The sequence below is a fragment of the Lissotriton helveticus genome (genome assembly GCF_964261635.1).
Source record: "Lissotriton helveticus chromosome 1_1 unlocalized genomic scaffold, aLisHel1.1 SUPER_1_unloc_27, whole genome shotgun sequence".
Lineage (NCBI taxonomy): Eukaryota > Metazoa > Chordata > Amphibia > Caudata > Salamandridae > Lissotriton > Lissotriton helveticus.
Genome location: NW_027611667.1, coordinates 1105565 through 1129057, shown reverse-complemented (window position 1 = coordinate 1129057; position 23493 = coordinate 1105565).

The window sequence follows — 23493 nt, the reverse complement described above, 5'->3', positions numbered from 1 at the left end:
CCTCTGCTCCCCAACAGCATTCCACTCCTGTGGGGGGCAGATTAACACAGTTCCTACCTGTCTGGAATTCCATCACAACAGACAAGTGGGTTAGACAAATTATCCAGTCTGGCTACTGCCTGGAACTTACAGCAACCCCTCCACACATACCACCCGACAGCGTCCAATGTCGGCAGAACACCTTACTCTGCTCAAACAAGAAGTCCTGTCACTTCTTCTAAAGGACGCAATAGAAATAGTTCCTTTACAACATCAAGGAACAGGGGTTTACTCGCTGTATTTTCTAATACCCAAGAAAGATGGGACACTAAGACCAATTCTAGACATCAGGCCCCTCAATCATTACATAAAATCAGATCATTTTCACATGATCACTTTACAAAAAGTGCTCCCACTGCTGCAACAAGGCGATTTCCTTACAACACTAGATCTAAACGACGCCTACTTTCACATTCCTATGCATCCTGCTCACAGGAAGTATCCTAGGTTTGTACTTGAAGGGCAACATTATCAATTCAAAGTCCTTCCATTCGGAGTTACAACAGCACCAATAGTATTTACAAAGTGCCTAGCAGTAGTAGCAGCACATCTAAGGAGACAACAAATACATGTCTTCCCTTATCTAGGAGATTGGCTCATAAAAGCCAAGTCATTCAATCAGTGTGTTCAACATACTCATCAAACAATTCAAACATTGCACGACTTAGGGTTCACAATCAACTACACCAAGTCACACCTGCAACCCTCTCATATACATCAGTGTCTAGGGGCTACAATAAACACGTCTACAGCTCTAGCGTAACCCAGTCCAGCAACGATACAGAACATTCAGTCCTTAGTCACAGTCTTCCAACATCAACAATCTCTGCAAGCCAGAGTGTTCATGAGACTGATAGGCATGATGGCATCTTGCATTTTCATAGTACCATATGCAAGACTGCAGATGCGTCCGTTACAGGAATGTCTAGCACAACAATGGAACCAGGCTCAAGGGCAACTAACAGACCTAGTGTTGGTAGACAGCCGCACACATCGCTCTCTGCAGTGACAAGGGGGCGGCCGTTCCTCGAACCAGTTCCACAAATAGTACTCACAGCAGATGCATCTCTCACAGGATGGGGAGCCCATCTCCTATATCATACAACTCAAGGGCAATGGACCACTCAACAAAGACTGCTCCATATCAACCATCTAGAGCTGCTAGCAATATTCCTAGCACTCAAAACATTCCAACTACAAGTACAAAACAAAGCTGTCTTAATCCGGACGGACAACATGACAGCCATGTATTATATACAAAAACAGGGGGGACACACTCTCTACAACTGTCCCAGCTCGCACAGAACATTTGGAGATGGGCCATTCCACAAAACATATATTTGTTGGCTGAGCACCTTCCAGGAGTTCACAATCAGATAGCCGATCTGTTGAGTCGGCAGACACAACAAATTCACGAATGGGAACTACATCCGCAAGTTCTTCAACCATTCTTTCACAAGTGAGGGCATCCCGAACATAGATCTGTTCGCCACACACGAAAACGCAAAATGCCCAACCTTCGCCGCCAGGTTTGCACACCGCTGTCCAAGGGCAATGCGATATGGATGAACTGGTCGGGCAGATTTGCGTACGTTTTTCCGCCAATACCACTAATACCACTAGTAGTACGCAAGCTCACACAACAGTCTCTCAAATTAATCCTGGTAGCTCCCACATGGGCATGCCAACCGTGGTTCACCACACTGTTAGAACTCTCTCTAGCTCCACACCAAAAGGTACTCCTAACACCATCTCCGCTAACGCAGAAACATGGAGACATCAGACATCCAGACCCAAATCAACTGAATCTGGCGATATGGCTCCTGAAGTCTTAGAGTTTGGTTATCTTAACCTACCTCCAGACTGTATGAACATTATTAACCCCTTGGCTGCTGCCGTCGGCCAACGGTCGTCACGTGCACTACCTTGGTAGTGCTGCGAACGTCCGTTGGCCGACGGTGCCCCACCCGTTTTTCGAACGTTCAGCACTGGAGCTGAACGTTCAACGCAGGCAAGGTGTTAAAGAGGCCAGGAGACCTACTACAAGAGCTTGTTATGCTGCTAAATAGAAGAGATTTGCCATTTATTGCAACAATAACCAAATAGATCCCCTTCTATCCAGGATATCATTTGCTACCGTTTACATTTACAAAGATGTAACTTGGCATATTCATCCATACACCTTGCAGCAATTGCAGCATATTTACAAAACAGATAACATCAGTCTCTTTTTAGAGTACCTGCTATTAAAGCATTTATGGAAGGATTAAAAAGAATCATTCCCCCAGGTTACCACCTTCTCCAGTGTGGGACCTAAATGTTGTTCTTACAAGACTCATGGGACCACCTATTGAACCTTTAAACAAATGTGAACTGCAATTCCTCACATGGAAAACAGCTTTCCTTATTGCTATTACCTCTCTTAGGAGAGTTAGTGAGATACAAGCTTTCACAATACAAGAACCTTTTTTACAGCTACATCATAACAAAGTGGTTCTGAGAACTAATCCTAAATTCCTGCCAAAAGTCATTACTCCTTTTCATTTAAACCAATCTGTAGAGTTACCTGTGTTTTTCCAAAACCCTGACTCTGTAGCAGAAAGAGCTTTACACACACAAGATGTCAAAAGAGCACTTCTCTACTACATAGATAGGACTAAATCTTTTAAAAAACAAAACAATTGTTTGTATATTTCTCTCCACCTCATAAAGGCAACCCCATGTCTAAAAGTGGAATTGCAAGGTGAATTGTCAAATGTATACAAATATGCTATCAAAAAGCAAAATGTACATTAACAGTACCTCCTAAGGCGCACTCCACATGCAAAATAGGAACATCTATGGCTTTCTTAGGGAACATCCCCCTAGAAGACATATGCAAGGCAGCGAATGGTCTACAACACACACATTCACTAAACACTACTGTGTTGATGTGCAAGCCAAGCAGCAAGCTGCAGTAGGCCAAGCTGTCCTTAAAACTCTTTCAAACTACTGCAACAGATACAGGTGACCACCGCTAGGGACACAGTGCTGCAAAATCAATACACAGTGTAGTATCTGCAGCTCATATGCCTCGAACAGAAAATGCTACTTACCAGTATGCATCTGTTCTTGGCATGTAGAGCTGCAGATTACTACACGCCCTCCCGCCTCCCCGGGACCTGTATCTGTTCCAGTTTTCATCTTACTTAGATGCACATGCATGGACATCTTTCTATTTACTTCTACTAATTCCATAATTTCCCATCATGGCGAAAAACAATCTAAGGATGGAGCCGATGCCCATGCGCACTATCGTCCAAGGGAGGAGTCACCTATCTTGTGACTACAAAAGACTTCTTCCAAGACGACAACAATATGCAATCATCCGAGCCCAACACCAGGTGGCGATCTAATGCACAGTGTAGTAATCTGCAGCTCTACATGCCAAGAACAGATGCATACTGGTAAGTAGCATTTTCCTTCTGGTTTGTTTCCTCATGCGTGGCCACCAGTATCTCTGCTTTAATAATGACACTGTGGCGGAAACACGTGCATGTGCCCTTCATGTGCTGCTAAAGATTAGTCCTAATCTATGTTTCATGTTTGAAATTACTCTATCCCCCACTCCAGGGATTTGAGCAAACGGAACATTGTTCGCATCAGTTATGTATGAATATTTGAGTGGAAACCCTTTTGGTAATGTTTACCACTGTCTTTGCTTGAAGCATTGACAGCCAACATTAATTTGCCGTTTATTTTTGTTTTTGAACTAGTGATTGCAGCTACGGAAGCCGTTTGCACAGCTGCCTTCGCGGCTTCATCAGCCAATTAATTCCCTGCAACGTGAACGCATTCACGTTGATGACTCAGCCTATGTATCACATGAGTGTTTTGTACTTCTTGTCGTAACTGAACTACTTGTTCCCAAAGCAACTTATGCTTAATTGTGCCACTCTTTGCATCTTTGTAACCGTTTTGAATCCAGATTTGGAAGTATTCATTGTAAGATTGAACACAATAATGCGAATCGCACACTATGAGTGTGGGGAATTCGCGGTCCGTATTCTCAAGCGCCATCTTGAATGCTTGTAGTTCAGCTCGCTGAGCTGTACAATCTCCTAGAGATTGAGTTTTAGTAACCATTGGTCGGAATTTGCCATCGTTGCAACAACCTTTAACGATCGCGCAGGCTGCACTATAGGCTTGTTTACCCTCCGTAGCGGGTTGTGCTGATCCGTCACTATAAATGATACATTCATACTGTTCTAGAGGCAGAATTTTAGTAGGCAGAGGACATTCTTGTTCGTATTGTAAAAATGCTTGTGTTTTCAAATAAGGCTAAAAAATATAGTCAACGTCTGTTGCAGCAAGAGAATTAACCCATTGTATCCATCTCGGATGTAAAGCTTTAGCATTAGGAATGCTCGCTTTTGTCACTGCCTCTAAGGCAGGTACAGGTGTAACGATCATAATGCGCTTACCCTGTGCGAGGGCTCTCTCTTTCGCTACAGAAGTTTGAATAGCTGTCAGAATTTGTTCTGTAGAAGTGAATTTCATTTCTGCTTGTGTGTACAAATGTGATTTGTAAGCTATTGGTACTTTTTCACATTCGTTAAAAGTTAAGTACGTAAATCCGCATTGTCCTGGAATGATTTGGATCACTAAGTTACGTATGTTTACACATGTTTGCAAATGTTTTGTCACTAACGTCTCTGTTTGCAATGAACGCAAAATTTCAGTGTGTTTTTATGTCCAATTAACTGTTTTAAAATCAGGTTTGATTAATACGTAGAGAGGTTTTGCCCTTTCTGCGTAATTTAGAATGTAATTTCTTCCGAAATTCAGGAAACTTAGAATCGACTGTAAGTTTTTCAGCGTTTTTTCGAGGTTGGAGCAGCGCTCATTTCTCTAGAAAGTTTGCTGCCAGTCTTTTGTCTTCACTTGAAAGTTTGTATCCTAAAAAATGGACATTGAGGTGGGCAATATTTGATTTCTTAAAATTGAATTTATACACTTCAGAGGCGAAGCCCAATATAATGGTGTTCACCCTGTTCAAGTGCCTATCCAACTCATCATCTGTCAGATAGATGTCATCGACATATGACAATGCTTCCTCATCATAAGTTTGTAGTAACTCTGTTACCCTCGCTTAGAATAACCCAGGACTATTCTTGAATCCCTGAGGGATACGACAGAAGTGACCCTGTGTCCCCATGATTGAGAAAGCGGTCAAATACCTACTTTCTGGTGCAATGTTTTGACAGAAGAAACCGTTAGAAATATATAATGTGGTTTTATATTTTTTACGCACAATGTTATTCAATAATGCTGCACTGTGTGCTTTTTGTACTGCAAATGTTTTGCAACAAGAGTTTAGATGTCTGTAATCCAAAACTAGACGATATGTATTGTCTGGTTTGGAGACAGGAAAAAAAGGATTGTTCATTGACGAGGTGCATGTTTCAATCACCCCCTGATATTCAAGTTGATCTAAGATCTCCCTGACCTGTATTGTAGCTTCTTGCTTAACTGGGTACTGCCTTTGTGCACTTGGTTGATTTTTTAACTGAATCTTATGGTGAGGAGAATCCTCATCCCATCCTACATGATTTTTGTATAATGCGGGAGCTTGGGCAACTGCTCATTTCCTGGCATAAGTATATTTTAAGTGAATTGGAATGTGTTTTGAGAAGGCTGGCATAATGATGTCTTCGCCATGTGGGTACTTCCTGACACATTCTGGTGCCCAGTCTTGTTCAGCAAGAAGAATCTCGTAACTCTTAGAAAGTCGCTCCCCAAAGAGTGCTCTCACTTTTCTTGGTATGTCTCCCTCCATCTGGAGTGTTACTTCATATAACCTATGTGGAGAACTAACCCTGAGATCTGCAGTTTCACCTTGGATGAACTCATTCAAGTCCACTGTCTCCAGATGATCCTTCAAGTTCTTGTGAGCTCTGGTGACTTCTGCTGCACTGTCCAACATTGTCTGAGCCCATTCCCCGTTCTTGAGTTGTGTCCTAAAGATCCTCGGCATGTCTGATTTTTAGACCTGCTACCTTCTTTTTGGTGAATTGAGGTTTCTTGTTTTTCTGAACGTGTTGATCGTCTTTGGACTTCATGCGTTCTTCCTTATGTTCTGACCGTCCTCTCCTTTCGGATTTCTGTGACAATATCTGGTGCATTGTTCTGTGCCTTACAAACTGTGCATATATGCATGCATTGATTGCTTATCCTATAAAATACTATTTATGTAGGGACAACATATTTTTAAAAGGGACTTTTTTTGCATTCCATATGGTTAAGGTGTTTCTAGTACAACATTTATATTGCATGCCTGCCACTGAGTGTAATATCACGTTTATAAAACTCTCGCACAACGGTAGCAGTGGGAGGCGGGAAGCAGAGTCATGGCAAGGGATGCTTCTGTGGCAACCATCTTCTGTTACTAAAAACAGTCATCTAAAGGCTAGTGTCCAACAACCTGCAATGTGAATGCTGCGGGGAGTGGGGATTGGGCAACACTTAAAGCCTGGCACATCACAGCACAAAGTAGCCTTTCAGACTATAAGTTATTGTTCAAGCCACTCAGTCTGGTGTGTTGCATCTGCCTACCATCCTGCAGGACTCAGTAATATTTACTCAGGCGTGCAACTGTGAACAACTACAGGACTGTGCTTGCACAATATTTTCTGCACTACCCATCTGTTCTGTGTTAAATCCTTTGCAGCGCCATCATTTTCAGGACAGACAGTTACAGCCTGCTGTGTCAGTAACTCCCCCATTCGAAGTCCTCTAGACCATGCTGTAGCTCTGTCTTTTGTCACACAGGTAGTTTCCTCATTCGGAGTCCTCAAGGCAGTTCTGCAGCTGCTTATCTGGTCTTGTCAGTAACTCCCCCACTCTAAGTCCTCTGGGCAGTGCTGCAGCTTTGTCTTTGGTCAAACAGGTGATTCCTCAATCTTAGTCTTCTATGCAGTGCTACAGCTGTGTCTTTGGTCACACAGGTAATTCCTCATTCTTAGTCCTCTAAACAGTGCTACAGCTGTGTCTTTGGTGTCTTTGGTCACACAGGTCATTCCTCATTCTTAGTCCTTTAAACAGTACTACAGCTGTGTCTCTGGTCACAGTGGTAATTCCTCATTCTTAGTCCTCTAAATAGGGCTACAGCTGTGTCTTTGGTCACACAGGTAATTCCTCATTCTTAATCCTCTAGGCAGTGCTGCAGCTGCTTATCTGGTCTTGTCAGTAACTCCCCCATTCTAAGTTCTCTAAACAGTGCTGCAGTTGTATCTTTGGTCAAACAGGTAATACTCATTCTTAGTCCTCTAGGCAGTGCTGCGGCTGTGTCTCTGGTCTCAGTGGTAATTCCGCATTCTAAGTCCTCTAGACAGTGCTGCAGCTGTGTCTTCAGTCACACAGGTAATTCCTCATTCTTAGTCCTCTAGGCCGTGCTGCAGCTGTCTCTCTGCGACCCAAAAGACCGTAGTCAATGCACTTATTACTTCTCGTCTTGACTACGGTAACATTCTTTATCTGGGTTCGAATCAGGCTGTAATCAGGCAGCTGCAACTTGTCTAAAATTCAGCCGCAAGACTTCTATGCAAAATTCCGAAAACTGCCAGTGTATCAAAACACCTGAAGGACCTGCATTGGCTCAGGGTTGAAAACCGCATCAGGTTCAAAGCCCTGAGCTACATGTTCAGGATCAAAGCCGGTACGGCACCAAAATACCTGCTAGCACTGGCCCGCCCTTACATTCCTGGACGGAATTTGCGCTCTCAAACTGCAGCAAATTTTGGGGTACCTAGGTTCAAACTGGCGAGAATGGGAGGGAGGTCCTTTTCATTCCTAGGGCCCACTCTCTGGAACGCATTCGCAAGGAAGACAACTATGCCAGGTTCAGGAAAAGCATCAAGACCTGGCTTTTCGAGAAATAACTTGAATGATCAGTTCATCTCATACGTCCGTTCAGTGATATGTCTCGGTGCCGGGAAACCCTTTTTGGGTAGCTGTGCGCCATACAAGTGTAAAAAATAAATAAATAAATAAAGTGGTAATTCCTCATTCTTAGTCCTCTAGACAGTGCTGTTAGCTGCTTGTCTGGTCCGGTCAGTAATTCCTCATTCTAAGTCCTCTAGGCTGTGATGCAGCCCTGTCTCTCTTCATACACCCACTACACTCCAAACCAAAAAACATAGGTAAAACGCATTGTCATTTTCAACACCAATATCTCTAACTCTCAAAAAAAGCGAGACCTATTGCATTGCAAATTCTTGCTATACTTCTATGCACATTTCTTGTGATCTCTGAACCAGAATTCACATTGGACAGGCAAGCTTCCTAAGACTCCAGATGAGTCGTGATTCATTAACTACAATATTTAATTACGATCATGTCAAACACAGTACTTAAAATATGTATCTTTTGTATTGCACAGGCTGCACTTGTTTTTAGAACTGAGGAAGACCCAATCTGATGTTTTAAGAAAACACTACTAGCAAGGGTCAAAACTTCAACTATATACATATGTTGTGCCCCGTATTTACTCTAAACACACCACAAAGTATTCACTCTAAAACTAGCCGTTGTTATTCATAGACTTACTTAACAAAATAGGCACTATATCGAATGAATTGTTTTTAGGTTTCGCCTGGCGTCCACTGCGCAGCAGTGTTCGCGCAGGCGAAATCTTTTGTTTAGCAGTACGGGGCTTTGTCCCGCCTGTCTCTTCCATTGGCTAGCTCCATAAATGGAGGCTAGCCATTGGAAGAGAGATCTGTCCGTTATTCTCCGAGCAGATTCGTGGGCGTTCCGTAGATTTTTTCTCATTCCGCCCCGCTCATGCGGCGGTGGGCGGATGTTTTTTTTTTCTCTGCATTTTTTGGCCATTTTGAACGTGTGTTTTGCAGGGGTGGGTTGCGCGATTTCATTTTCCTTGATTTGCTACCAGGTAAGCGGCATTTTGTACGTCTGTGGCTTTCTGGTTGTTTACTTTGTAGGTCTTGTCCGTGTCCTGTCGTTTTTGTGTACTGTTCTTTGTGTCTGTTGTCTTTGTTTTTGTCATCTGGGTGTCCTGTGGTCTCGGTTTGTTGTCGTGCGTGGCCCCCCTTCCCTCTGCCCGCAGCTCTCCTCCCCGCAGCTCTTCTCCGTCCCGCTCTCGCTAACAATAACGTCAAACAATTGCCCCACGGAGCCCACAGCCTGACAACCTCGTCTCACCTACTCCCCAACCCCGCTTTCTTCAAAGAACAGTCCACTTCTCCTTAACCCAATGCCCCATTGAGTAGGTTCCCCTTTGTAGCGCCGAAAGCCTTCTATTACAACCCCAGTCAGTCCACTTATGGCGTTCGCTTTTCCGATCCTCAAATGGCCACAAAGTCCTGCTCCCTTCCCGGACTTCACCGAGTCAGTCACCTCGTGCCCAACTCCTCACACAATGCCACGTATGCCGCTCTTGTAGATTACCAGCCTCTGTCCATTGCAGAGTCTTTATTCTACTATCACGAAGCCCCGTCCCTTCACTCGCGGCTATATAAGCATCTAAAGAACAAGCCCAGAAAACAGCTTACTCGCCGTCACAGTTACTCCCCATGCTTGAAGCTGCTCCTCGAGGCTGGCTGTTTCTGCGGCCTCAATAACAAGAAAAAACGTTTTTTAATGAACTGCATTTGTAACTCGTTGCCAGGACTTCAAACCCGCTTCTTTTTTTGGGCAGTTTTAAATAACGGGAAAGTAGGTACTGGAGTGCTTTACATGAGCACCAACTACATTACACAAGTACATTAGGTAATGTTATTCTTTCTGTGCTGTGGCATTTCTTAAGTAGCGTCCAAACCTGGGCCTGTGGTGTTCCTGGATCCAAAGCACAGTGGTATGCAGTAGTGTACGAGGTTGTTATTCCTCCACTTTAGTTGTACGCCGTCTTTTTCCCAGTTCAGTGGTATTTGTCCCCCGCATTTACAATTGCAGCCTCTCTCGTGTAGTCAGGACATAATGTTTCTACTTCTGAGGTTTCATTTAGCTATTTAAGGTATTCTGGGAGTTGTTTTCGTTTGAGTGGCATGCCGGATACCAATGGTTTGTTCAAAATAGCCAAGCACTGGAAACATGGCTGTGCTTTCTTCCCTGCCCCCTGGCTGTGCTTGCTTCCCTGCCCCCTGGCTGTGCTTGCTTCCCTGCCCGTGCTTCCTTCCCTGCCCATGCTTCCTTCCCTGCCCCCTGGCTGTGCTTGCTTCCCCGCCCCCTGGCTGTGCTTGCTCCCCAGCCCCCTGGTTCCCCTTCCCCTGGCTGTGCTTGCTCCCCTGCAACTTGGGTGTGCTTGCTTCCCTGCCACCTGGCTGTGCTTGCTTCCCTGCCCCCTCGCTGTGCTTGCTTCCCTGCCCCCTTGCTGTGCTTGCTTCCCTGCCCCCTCGCTGTGCTTGCTTCCAGGCCCCCGCGCTGTGCTTCCTTCCCTGCCCCCTTGCTGTGCTTGGTTCCCTGCCCCCTCGCTGTGCTTGCTCTCCTGAGTGTGTGTGTGGCTCTGGGTGGGTGTGTGTGGCTCTGGGTGGGTGTGTGTGGTTCTGGGTGTGTGTGTGTGTGGCTCTGGGTGTGTGCGTGTGGCTCTGGGTGTGTGTGTGTGTGTGTGGCTCTGGGTGTGTGTGTCTGTGTGGCACTGTGTGTGTGTGTGGCTCTGGGTATGTGTGTGTGGCTCTGGGTGTGTGTGTGTGTGTGTGTGGCTCTGGGTGTGTGTAGCTCTGGGTGGGTGTGTGTGTGTGGCTCTGGGTGTGTGTGTGGCTCTGGGTGTGTGTGTGTGGCTGGCTCTGGGTGTGTGTGGCTGGCTCTGGGTGTGTGTGTGTGGCTCTGGGTGTGTGTGTGTGGTAGTAATTGCTGTCTGCTGAGCTCGTCCGTAGGGTACAATAGGTCTCACATTTGCGAGAGATTAAGCTATTGGCAATGTAAATGACAACGCCATTTATTTATCTGTATTCAAAACCAACACATAAATACAAATTTTGTCATTTACAATGCCAATAGCTCTAACTTTTCCAAAGGCGAAACCGTTGCATTGTAAATGCTTGTTGATATATTGTTTTGTTGCGTTCAAAATCAATTGATCATACTGCATGATGACTTCGCTTCAATGTCACTTTCAAAGACAGCCTTGATAAATGATTTTCCTGTAAACCTCTGCATATGAATAACAATATACATAGGAAACCAGACTCCTATGTGTTTGAAATCATTTAGTGATAGGTCAAAGTTGTGAAGCAGAATATAAATAGTTGGATGCAACATTTCCTTCCTACTGACAACCGTTGTAGCTACATATTATGAGCTTAAAGCAAGGAAGGAAATTAGAAACTGCTGCCAGAGTGTTTGGTGGTTGTGGAAGATGGTGGGCGTGGGGAGGAAGATGGCGGTTTGAATGGCACCGATGGGGGTGTGTTCTCTGCACTGCACCTGACCGCCGCTGTTCTTACCAACTCTTGGCTCAGCCTAGTCATCCAGCTGGGAGACGTGAGCGTGTGGATTCGTGTTGGTGCCCGGCCCCTTCTCTGTATCTACTCCATTGCGGATGGTTGCATGATCCTGCGAGGGTGTGTACTTCGCTTCGCTCCAGACCGCTGCCGATAGAACCTTTGTCTACCTGCTGCTTTGCAGGCCCAGCTCGCGCTGTTGGAGACTGACTGACTGGCTTTTCACGAGGATCTGCTGCCTGCTATCTTCAGCTCCAGAGTGGCTCAAGTTTATCTAAAGTTATGGCAGCAAAAAGGGAACTGTGCTGCGTGGGGGGCGATGAGCCCGTGGAGCTACTAAGGGGATCAATATGGATGCCCCATAGCAGGAGAGCAATAAGGAGGAACAGGTCTGCTCAAAGGTAACAAGTCATGTGAAATCACATGTAGGGCGCCAAATTCTAATAGTGTTGCAATCTGGAGCAGCGAAAGACGATCTACAGCTTGTACCAAAGAACAGCCAGCTGCCGGCAACTCCCTATTAGTTGATGCATTGATGGCAGCAGCCTTGGCCGGAGGGAATGCTGTAGCCTCTTTCAGTCCCTTAGTTATCGATAACGGTCGTGGTTACGGGACAGAGCTTGTGGAGTTATCCTCGGTTTGTCAAGCTAAGAGCTCCAGCCCCATCATGATCGCTCAACGTGATGTGTTCTACGCCCCTGCACACAAACAAAAATGCTATTTTTTTGGCAGATCACCGGGCATTGGAATGTATCACCAAACCTGGGAGTACTGTTTCAGATTCCTTTGCAGACCAGGATGTGGTGTTTGGGGGTTTAAACAGCCTGGGGTCAGGGCTAGGGCTTCGGCGGCAGTCTGGCGACCTGGATATGCAGATATGTGGCCATGAGCCCCTCCCCTGATCTATTTGTGGTTTCCCCTGGCACTGAGGTTTGGGTTGGCTCCTATATGGGCAGCTGTGAGGAAGGGGACCAGCCTTCTCGGATGGGCAGGGGTAATAGTAAACAGAAGTCTACAGAGCCGCATAGAATACATCAAAGTGGCAAAACTCTGAGGAAACAGCAGACGAAGAAGTCAGGAGCCTCTGGGGCAAAAGGTAGCCCATTCAGGAGTTGGGTTACACCCAAGGGGACATGAAGGCACTTATCTCCCGTCTGTCAGCAGTTCAAGCGGCCGCTGCATATTATGAGCTTAAAGCAAGCAAGTAAATTAGAAACTGCTGCCGGAGTGTATGGTAGTAAAAGATGGCCACAGGTGGGTAGCAGTAGGTCCCTCACAGCCTCGGCCCTGGTACCACTGAACATGCTGCAATAAAGAAAGCTATTCCTTAGTGTCAACATAGGGAGGATCAAGCGATGAAGCAAAAATGCAAATAATGTAAAATGCAAGCAAATGAAACAAATACAAAATTGCAACCAAACGAAAATATATGCCAATCCGTAGTCTGATGCCAGCTTCACATTTGCCAATTGCGGTATGCTGGCAGACTTGACACAAACATCTGTATCCTGGCTTGTGCTAGATAATCCAGCAGTCGGGTAAGAGAACAGCTTGCTGTGTTGATGTGTTTCATTATGTACGTTTATTGATTTCAGTCAGTGTTTGGAGATCGCTAATGAGATGCAGATCTCATGGTACTGCAACTTCGTGCAGGTCATGTTTATTTAGCTAGAAGATGTACAGAGACAAAAGAGGTGCCAGCCAATAGACTGCAGCCTGGTTATCTCATTAGGATATCAGGCATGTTGGTTTGGTTGGCCCTGTGACCACCACATTACATCCTAGCAGTGGACCAGGTCATGCCGGTGTAGACCACTGCCAAAAGCAAAAGAACAGGCATTGAGAGAGGTCTCTGCCGGTCCCTCTTTTTGTGTAGTAGACGGCTAAAACCTGGAACCCAAAAAAATACTTTGGTGACGGGCTTGGGGGCAAATCCTCGGGGGTAAGGGAAAGGATGACAAGGACTAGGAGGAGAAAAAGGACCGGAGGACCATGGAAACCCGAGCTACGTGACCAAGGAAACCAGGAACAGATAGACAAGGACCAGGTCTCAAAGGGAAAGGAAAACCAAAAACAAGGGGGCAGGTAAAATATAACAAGGTAACAAGAACTATGACCAGGTGGACAATGAACATGAGGCCCAGTGCTAGGTGGAGATAGTCCAAGTTGACCAAGGTCCAGGAAGACCGCAATGACATCACTAGGACCTGCATTAACTAGAGCGTGAGATCAGGGAGGTCCAGGGACTATATAAAGATGTCTGCTTTGGCCTTGCATTCTAGGGGGCGCATGGGAGTCCAAAACTAAGTACAACAAAATAAGGAGCAGGTGCACTAGGGTAAATGGACAAGGACAAGCAAGACCACTCTGTGAGGGCCTAGCTATGGTTGAGGGGCAGCGGAGAGAACCAGGACCAGGTGGAATAGAACCAGGAGGAAATGCTCCAGGCTCCTAAGGATCAGAGTCATAAGGATCGCTTCAAGAACGACCAGACAGGTCGTAAAAAGATCTGGACATGGAGGAGCCAGGGCGCAGGATTAAGAGGAGAAGGAGGTCTTAGACCAGGTGGACAGTGACCATGAGGATCAGAGAAAGGTGGCCAATGACCAAAACCAGGAGGATAAGGGACCAGGAAAACCAGGATGTGCAGGACTGAGAAGACGAAGGGAGCCTTAACCCATGAAGAAAAGAACCAGGAGTCTCGGCTACAAGGACAAAGAATACTAGGACATGGCCCATAAAAACTTTGACCTCGAGAACGAGCTGAAGAGACAGCATTACCAGTGGGAACTGGAGGACTAGGACCAGGAGAAGAAGCAAGAACATATGGATCAAGACCTGGATAACCAGACGCTGATGGCTGAGACCAGGCCTTGAGGACCATTGCGGTAAGTTGGCCTGATATATGATGCTCACTAGTTCTAGTGATCACCTTGTATCAATCCAAACAACGCTTGTGGTGATTGGTTGTAAGTCAACCTTATAGACCAGCTATCCTAGTGGTAGCATGGACAGAGCAGTCTTAGGCTAAACTCTTTTGGCATGTGAAGCCAGCTGTTTTACCACATATAACCCCTTAAATACCAGATGAAAGGTCACCACACAGGTTGTTATGAAAATAAACAATATATTTATTAATAACAAACACCTCTGAACTCTTTATGAGATCAGAGGGCTAAGCACATGACAATACTCTTAAGGAAAAATACAGTGAATCGCACACATTACAATGGTGCCCTAGGGGCACGACAAACCATATACTAAGTAAATGGTATAAGGAAATCTATAGAGGAAATGGAGATGCCCAGAGGCTGTAGGATCGCTGGGACTACACTACCCTAACCTTAGGTAAGTAGCAGGAGGCCCACGGGACGCGTGTGCAGAGTGTGAACTCACACGCGAGATGCGGAACAAAGTCAAGGGGCAGAACAAATTACGAAAAGGTAAGTAAAAGACAGTTCTGACTAGTTACAACTAAAACGACTGGAAATCTGGACACTAGGTGAGTCAATCTACCCTTGAGAACCGAAATGCTCTTGTTACCTCACCCACGGGCTGCGGGTGCATAGGTGTGAAAGTGTGTCAGGTTTCTGCGTTGAAGTCAATGGAGTCTTGAAGAAAGATGCTGCAGTCGACCAGGAGGAAGATGTCTGGTGCGATCCAAGGGTGGATCGAGGAAGAAGAGGACCTGAAAGCAGAGGGGACAGTGTTCAAAGTCACTAGCCAGTGACAGGTGTGGAACCAGGAAGGAACCAGATGCTGTCGTCGCGATCAGGTGAAGAGGTGATGCTTGACTCTGCAGCCACGTGGACCAGGAGGTGTCTTCAATGACCAGGATGGAGGCACGAGCTGTCCCACGCAGGCTCTCGCTGTCGGCGGTGTCTGATCCCGATTTGGAGTCAACAGGCCTTGGCAAAGGCAACCCACGCGGTGAGTGGAAACGGCGTCTGGTGCGGACCAGGAGGGTCCGGGGTGCTCCCCTTTTGGAAGGGAGCAAGGGCCAGTCTAGAGCAACCAGACCAGCAGTGCAGATTTCAAGGATAGTCATCTAGGAGGCCACTAGCCAGCCGGCAAATGACCAGACAACGCGTCGAGCAGCAATCAAGTAATAGGGCCCCACGCAGATCTCGTGGATGCTGTGGGGCTGGTCTTCGGTGCAGGAGCTGCTCGGGGCTGGGGCTTCTCAATCCCCAAAGCACTTACTCGAGGATGCCTCTGAAGTCGTGCTGGAAGCGAAGTGCAGTTTCTTCAAGATGGCCGGTCCCACGTGTCTCGTCGCACCCACGGGTCTCAGCTGTGCTGCAGATGTGGGTAGAGGTCGGAGAGGTCTGGGAATCTGGGTCTCGTCGGGCTCTGAGATCTGGTTCCGGCAGGAAGGACGACAAAGAGAACCGCTAGGACGCTTGATGGTGCCTGCAGTTGCAGGGTGGACACTCCTTGCCCACAAGGGAGATTCTTCAGTCTTGTGTGGAGCAGAACGTCGAAGTCCAGAGTTTCTTCTTTGTAGAGTTGTTCAGGATAATCTAACTTGGAATGGGACCAGCTCCTACCTTTATCCTGCTAAAGGGGGCTGTACTAGTGACTAGGTCCCTCCCATGGGTGGGACCAGGAAGGGGGGTGGTTACACCCCCTATCCTTTGTCCGGTTTCGCGCCAGAGCAGGGGCTGGAGTGCCCCAGCAACTAGTTTGAACCGGGGTATGCACAGGGACACCTTGTGTGCCCCAGGCATGTCTCATTCCTTTCAGCCCTCCCTACCTCAATACACAAAATCCTGTCTGGGGTGGTGCTAGCACCTCCCAAGGCAGGAAACCCTTTGTCCAGGCCTCCCTCGCTGGAAGGACTCCCAGCAGCAGGAGGTCAGACTTGTGTCTGTGGTGGCAGTATCCATTTTGTGATGCTGAGGCTCTGTTTAACTTTAACTGGGGTTCACAGTTACATACATGTCGTGTCCCTCAAAAAGGGTGGAATGCTACCCCCGTTGCCAGAACTGGCAAGGGGGTAGTATTCCAATTCGTATGACACCTTACTCGACATGTTTTGATAATGTTATACCAAAGTTAGCAATACCCGCGAGGATTATAATGCACTTAAGAGTATATGGCATAGCGTTATCATGGAACAGCTATAAGGACTTGGTTCCGCAAGCTGCAGACAGGCTCAGCTCATGCTAAAGCACCATCTCACATAATTCCAAGCACTCTGCCTTCAGGATTGATAAGGCTTGCCATAGGAGTGACTGATAGGAGTATATGTGTCCATTTTGGGGTTAGATATAGGTACACTATATCTACTGCAAAGGGTGATTACACCACCTTGCCCCAGCTGTCTTACCAGCCAGTTGTGTCGATTTAGATGGCCAGCCAGGGGTGGCATAATACATGTTTCAGCCCCTGGTAGGCCCTGGGTACACCTATGCCCTGGGTACCTAAGGTACACTGTACAGGGGCTGATAAGGTGGCCCAGTACCAATTGGTAAATGCACCTAAAGTACATGTGTGTCAATTTAGAGAGAGAACGGCTAGGCTAGGGGTCTGATTAGCAGGCCCACAGCCAGGGAAAGTCGTAAACCAGTGAAGCAAAAAGCTAAAATCTGGGGTGACCATAGGATTGCAGACCCTACTCTCCTACAGCCTGGGCGCTCTAAAGTGGTGGAACGCAAGAGTCAATTCACCTACCTCGTAGATCTGCAGTCCCCCAGGAAACCCTTGCGGGTCCTCCATGTGAACCGCCTCACACCCCACTTCGTGGGGTCCGAGTTGGGGTTGCTCCTCGCCACCGCCGACGGAGCGGAGGACACGGAGCCTCTCCCCGATCTCCTGTGTGCGAAGGAAAAAGATGGCTCCATAGTGGGAGTGAGTCTCTCCTCCTCCCTCACCCCCGAGCAACGCGAGGACAATCGCCAGTTACTGGGACAGTTCTCTGACCTTTTCTCCCTCATCCCCAGCGTCACCTGTTGGTGCGTCCATGATGTGGATATCCGGGACAGCCCTCTGGTACGGCACAGAGCCTACCGCGTCCCTGACAGAGTCCGGACCTGCATCAAGGCCGAAGTCTCCAAGATGCTAGCCCTAGGAGTGGTCAAGGCCTCTGACATTCCATGGGCCAGCCCCGTGGTTCTGGTTCCGAAAGCGGCCGCCCCGGCGCTGTTCCCGAGCTGAGGTTCTGTGTGGACTACTGTGGGCTCAACGCAGTCACCCGAACCGACGCACACCCCATTCCCCGAGCAGATGAGCTCATTGACCGCCTAGGATCTGCTCACTATCTCAGCACCTTCGACTTGACCTGCGGGTACTGGCAGATCGCACTCACGGAGGGGGCCAATTAGAGATCCGCTTTTCCCACCCCGGATGGCCACTACCACTTCTGGGTGATGCCCTTCGGAATGAAAAATGCCCCCGCCACCTTCCAGAGGCTGGTTAACCAGGTACTGGCGGGGTTGGAGGGATTCAGTGCCGCATATCTAGACGATATCGTGGTCTTCAGCTCCCACTGGACCGAACACCTCCAGCACCTCTGGGAGGTGTTGAAGGCCCTGCTCCGAGCAGGCCTCACCATCAAAGCCAGTAAATGTCAGATCGGACAAGGATCAGTGGTCTACCTGGGGCACCAGGTCGGAAGCGGCCTAGTAGCCCCCCTCTAACCCAAGCTCGATGCGATCGTGGCCTGGGAGGCCCCCACGACCCAGACGGAAGTGCGGGCCTTCCTGGGGCTCACTGGGTACTACCGAAGATTCATCCTGCCCCAAATGCCCTGCCAATGGCACATCATGAGCCAGCCCCAGTAGAAAGGCCCTGAAACTCTGGGGTACCACCAGCGCACGGGCTGACCCAGTTTCAGCAGCCTTAGGCTCTGAATACAGGAGGTCATTCTCCCAATAAATTAAATGTGTTCCAGACTGATCACCGTTGGCTTGGTCTGCAGCCTGCTGCCGCAGACCTATGAGAGAAGGACACTCTTTCTGCGCTCTGCAGAATTCCTCCCTGGAGGGGCCCCTTCCTGCTGCCAATGGGTCAGCTCAGGCAGGTCCCCCAGTTCAGCTATCTGTTCCCTGGTAGGCTCCAGGGCATCCCCCTTAAGGTCTGCTTCCTCCTGGGCCATGGGAACTTCAGGGGCTGGTTTCCCGCACCTCCTGCGCCTTCTCTCTAAGGCTGGTTCCTGGGCCTCTCCCTCAGGCTCCAGGACCTCTTGATCACCCCTACTGGCTGCCATTGACCGGGTGGTCACGCACGCCCAGTCATGCAGACTCACCATCCTTAGGTGAGTACTTTTCTCCACCTTTTCCCAAGGTGAACTTTCCAAGTCGTTCCCTAACAAACAGTCTACAGGCATGGCAGTTCCCACAGCTACTTGAAGAGTAACAGAGACCCCCCCCCCCCCACTCAAAGGGGCCCTGAGCCATTGGACAACAACTCTCTCAGTGTTGTCAGCGTTGACAACCCGGCAGTATGCATGGGGGACAACCTGCTCTTGAGACACCAGGTGCTGCTTGACAGCAGTCACACTGGCTCCTGTATCTCTAAGAGCCTCCACCCTTTGACCATTGACGGTCACCCACTGCCCATATTTCTTAGTGTTAGAGGGCAGTTGGTTCTCAGGGACCATCTCACTGTCTCCTAACGAGACCAGGGTCATCTGAACAGGATCCTACCCACCTTGGACTTCTACCTCCCACGTACAGTGGAATCTTTGCACAACCACTGTACCTCTGTCTGTACAATTCAGGAGTTAACCCATACCTGGTCATCAAAGCTTCCTTCTTGTAGGAGTAAGAATTATAAACTTCAGAGGGCAAATCTAGCAGTGTGTCCCGCCCCTCACTAAGGCACCGCCCCCACAACCCCTCTCCCCAATCTCTCTCTTGGACCCGGTGGGAAGACATGGCTACCTCATAGGCTCTGAACCACTGCCCTATGTCATCATTCTTAAAAAATTCTTTCACCACATCCTTTGGCATGTACACCCTTGATTCTACCTGCACTGGTGATGCGCTGCCACCAGAGGGAGTAGTTTCCATACTTTTAGCTTTCAGCTCCAGCTCCCTCAACTTCATTTCATGCTCCATTTGAATTTTTCTTTCTTCCATAGCCAGCCTTTTGCTTTCCATCTCCAGCTGACCATTTAGTTTTGCCATCTCCATTGCATGTGCCCGGGTTTTCTTCCTGTCTGCCAACTCCTCTGGCCACAGGACTCTGCCAAAATCATGGATGTATTCTGCTGGTTCAATTTCCACTCTATTCTCAGGTGCCCTTGACTCAATCCAGGCCCTCAGCGCCTTTTGGAAATGAGTTTTGTTTTTACATCCAGACTGTGAAACACTAAACTTTTTGCAGAAGCCCTTCAGCTGGGCTAAGGAGTAGCTCTCTAGTCTCTCTTCATCCCATTATATTCCTTCAATGTAAGAGACTACAGATGCTGCCTTTTCTCCATTGACTGAATCAGGCATGACTTTTCTTTAAAAAAAAGGGAGATCTCTTGGCAAAAACAAAAATCAACAAGTATGTGGCTGCGTTATTGGTCTGAACTCATTACGTGGTGTTCACCAATTACTGTATATTAATCACAAATGCAAATTCGAAATCCTCACTGCTGCCTCCAATGTTAGATTTGGGGGTCTCTGATTGGCACAGGTGAGTACTTGTGACAACCAGGGACCCTCTCCTCTAGTCAGGGCAAGGACTTACTCTTTAAAATAACCCCTGCTCACCCTCTAGGTTGCGTGGCGCGAGCAGACAAGGCTAAACTTCAGAGCGTTATGGGTTAAGCATTTCTGACCACATACAGTAATTCAATGACACAGCACAAATGGACACCAGTCTAGTTTTGTATAAAAAAATAAGTATCTTTATATAAGGCTTAGCACAAGACACAAATAACGTTTGTAAAATGAGGCCATAATACTATTTAGCAATAAAATTAGGATTATGTTAAAAATGCGTAATTCTTGGTTCCTGTGCGCGTTGCGCACTCTTGTCCGACTCTTACAGTTGAAAAACAATGTCAAAAATGAATTAAACCAGCGTTGTGGACTTCGTGGTCCGTGGCGTACACACTGTGGTACGCGTTGACTGACAGTACCTTTTCTGCGATGAGGAGTCCGGTTCGAATGCGGCGTCCGGGACGTGCAGGCAACACAAAGATGCAGGTTGCTACTCTGCGAGGCGGGCCCCGGCTCTGGTAGGCATCTCGGTGCGAGGCGTAGAGCAGGGGGGCCTTGAGGAGCAGGGCGGGCGATGTGGGTTGCCTCCGGCGTTCACGGCGTTCGAGCCGTACTTTCGGTTCGTAGCTGCTGATTCAATGTGGGCAGGCGCGGCACGAGGCAGCCAGTACGAGGCGTACGGTCGGGCTCTCTTAGTGCGGCGTGTCCCCGGTGATCACGAGTGCAATGCGAGGTGGCTGGTACGCTTTGTGCGTACGGGCCGTCCTTGGCTTCGGGAGGCACTCAGTTCGGCTTCCAGCGGTGGGGGGGCGGCGAGGCGAGCAGTGTGGCTCGAAAAGGGGGGAAGAGTGAGGCAGAGTGCGGGCGGCCCAGCAGGACAGTGCAAGGAACGGCTCAAAGCAAAGCGGGCTCACACGGTGCAGGGCAAGCTCACCCACAAGCCCTTGGAGATTGTTTGAATCACAAGTAGCAAAAGTATCTTTCGGTCCTTTTTCTCTCCTTTCTCAGCAAGGCACCCACTGCAGGCCAGTCCACCAGATCAGGGACAGTACACCTTCTTCCAGGTCCTTCTCGTCGGTCAGAGGTTCTTCTTGGTCAAGCAGGATCTGATTTCTTAGGAGCAGGGCTCCTATACTTATACTGCATTTCTTTTGTTCTTTCAGGCCAGGGGGCATTTTCCTAGTTAAGTCCAGTTTCTGAGCACTTTATTGATAGGAGGCAGGCTTCTGCTTTCAGTGTGCAGGGCAGAGACATCAGACACTCCGCAGGAGGTGGAGCCAGCATTGTGGTGCGAAGTACAGTCCAGGAGTACTCTGTTGACAGTCTTCCCTCTCTCTTTACAAGGTGCAGGGCAGAGACCTCAGACACTCCACAGGGGGTGGAGCCAGCATTGTGGTGGCAGAGCACAGCACTACTCAGAACCTAGGTGCACTCCTCCCACCCATCTGGCTGTCATCTTCCTATTCACCACCTGGCAGCCCCAGCCTGTCTCCTGGAATTCCCCAGCCCTGTCACACACAGAAACCAGACAGCAGATACACATCAGAGCAGAGGCGGGCTGAAATGGTTAGGCAAGCAAATACCAACTTTCTAAAAGTGGTATTTACAAACACAGAACATTAAAAAAAACTTTACTAAAAGATGTTTTTTATTATTCTGAGTTTAGGCATACTAAACTCAAATTTCTACCATGTTCCCTGAGTCTGTTAGGAATGTAGAATGTAACAATTCCCACAGCCCATTCGGGCCTATGAGAACAGGTAGCCTTACAATAGTGAAAAACGAAAATGGCTGTAATTCACTATTAGGACATGCCACACACATCGGGGCTTGTCCTACCTTATGCTTACAATGCACCCTGCCCTTGGGTCTACCATAGGGGTGACTAATATGAAGTTAAGGTAAGGTTTAGGGACTGGCAAGTGGGTGCACTTGCCCATTCAGCATGACAGTACCAGACTGCATGTAGGTTCTACATCGGCAGACCGTAGACACATTTTACAGGGCTGCTTCTGTGGGTGGCACAACCATTGCTGCAGGCCCACTAGCAGCATTTGGATTTACACGCCCTGGGCACTCCTGGTGCACTTTACTGGGGTCTGACAGTAAACCAAATAAGTCAATCATGGAAACCAATCAACATATACACTTTATACAGGGAGCACTTGCACTGTGGCACTGATTGGCAGTGGCACAGTGCTCTGAGCAGCTAACACCAGCAAAACACATGAGGCAACAGTAACAAAAATGGAAGGGAGACCCACGCCAATGGTGCCAAGTCTAACAAGTGTCCCCTCCAGCTGAAATGTGGGGAAAACTACCCTACCCCAGGGAGTTCTCATCACTAAGGCGGAAAAACCTGGACAGACCATCAGCATTGGCGTGATCTGTACCAGGGCAATGTTCCACAGTGAATCCCATACCCTGTCGGGAAATGGACCACCTCAACAGCATTGGATTCTCACCCCTCATTTGCATCAACCATCTGAGGGGCCTGTGGTCTGTCTGAACCCCGAAGTGGGTCCCAAACAGGTAGGGTCTTAGCTTCTTCAGTACCCAGACCACAGCAAAAGCCTCACGCTCAATTGCACTCCACCTCTGTTCCCTTGGAAGTAACCTCCTACTGATGAAGGCTACGGGTTGGTCAAAACCCTCCTCAGTCATCTGTGAGTGAACAGCCCCTACACCATGCTCTGAAGCGTCTGTCTGCACTAGGAATTCTTTGGAGAAGTTGGGTGCTAGGAGCACGGGCGCCGTGCACATGGCAGTTTTCAGGTTCTCAAACGCTTTCAGTTGTCAGTCCAAATCACTTGATTGGGCTGCTTCTTGGGTGTCAGCTCTGTCAAGGGTGCAACAATGTTGCCATAACACTCGACAAACCTCCTGTAGTACCCTGTGAGTCCTAAAAAGGCCCTCACCTCTGTCTGGGTCTTTGGGGGTTCCCAAGTCAGGATGGGTTCAATCTTGGGTTGGAGGGGCGCCACCTGGCCGGCTCCCCACTTGGTGTCCCAAGTACACCACGGAACCCTGCCCAATCTGGCACTTACTTGCCTTGATTGTGAGGCCTGCCTTGTGCAGTGCCATCAACACTTCCCAGAGGTGGCTCAGATGTTCTTCCCATGTGACACTGAACACTGCGATGTCATCCAGGTAGGCGGCACTGAACTCACCCAGCCCAACCAACACCTGGTTGACCAACCTCTGAAAGGTGGCAGGGGCATTCTTCATCTCAAATGGCATAACCCGGAACTGGAAATGCCCATCTGGTGTGGAGAATGCTGACTTCTCTTTGGCCCCATCAGTCAGGGCAATCTGCCAGTACCCAGACGTCAAGTCAAACGTGCTGAGGTACCGTGCAG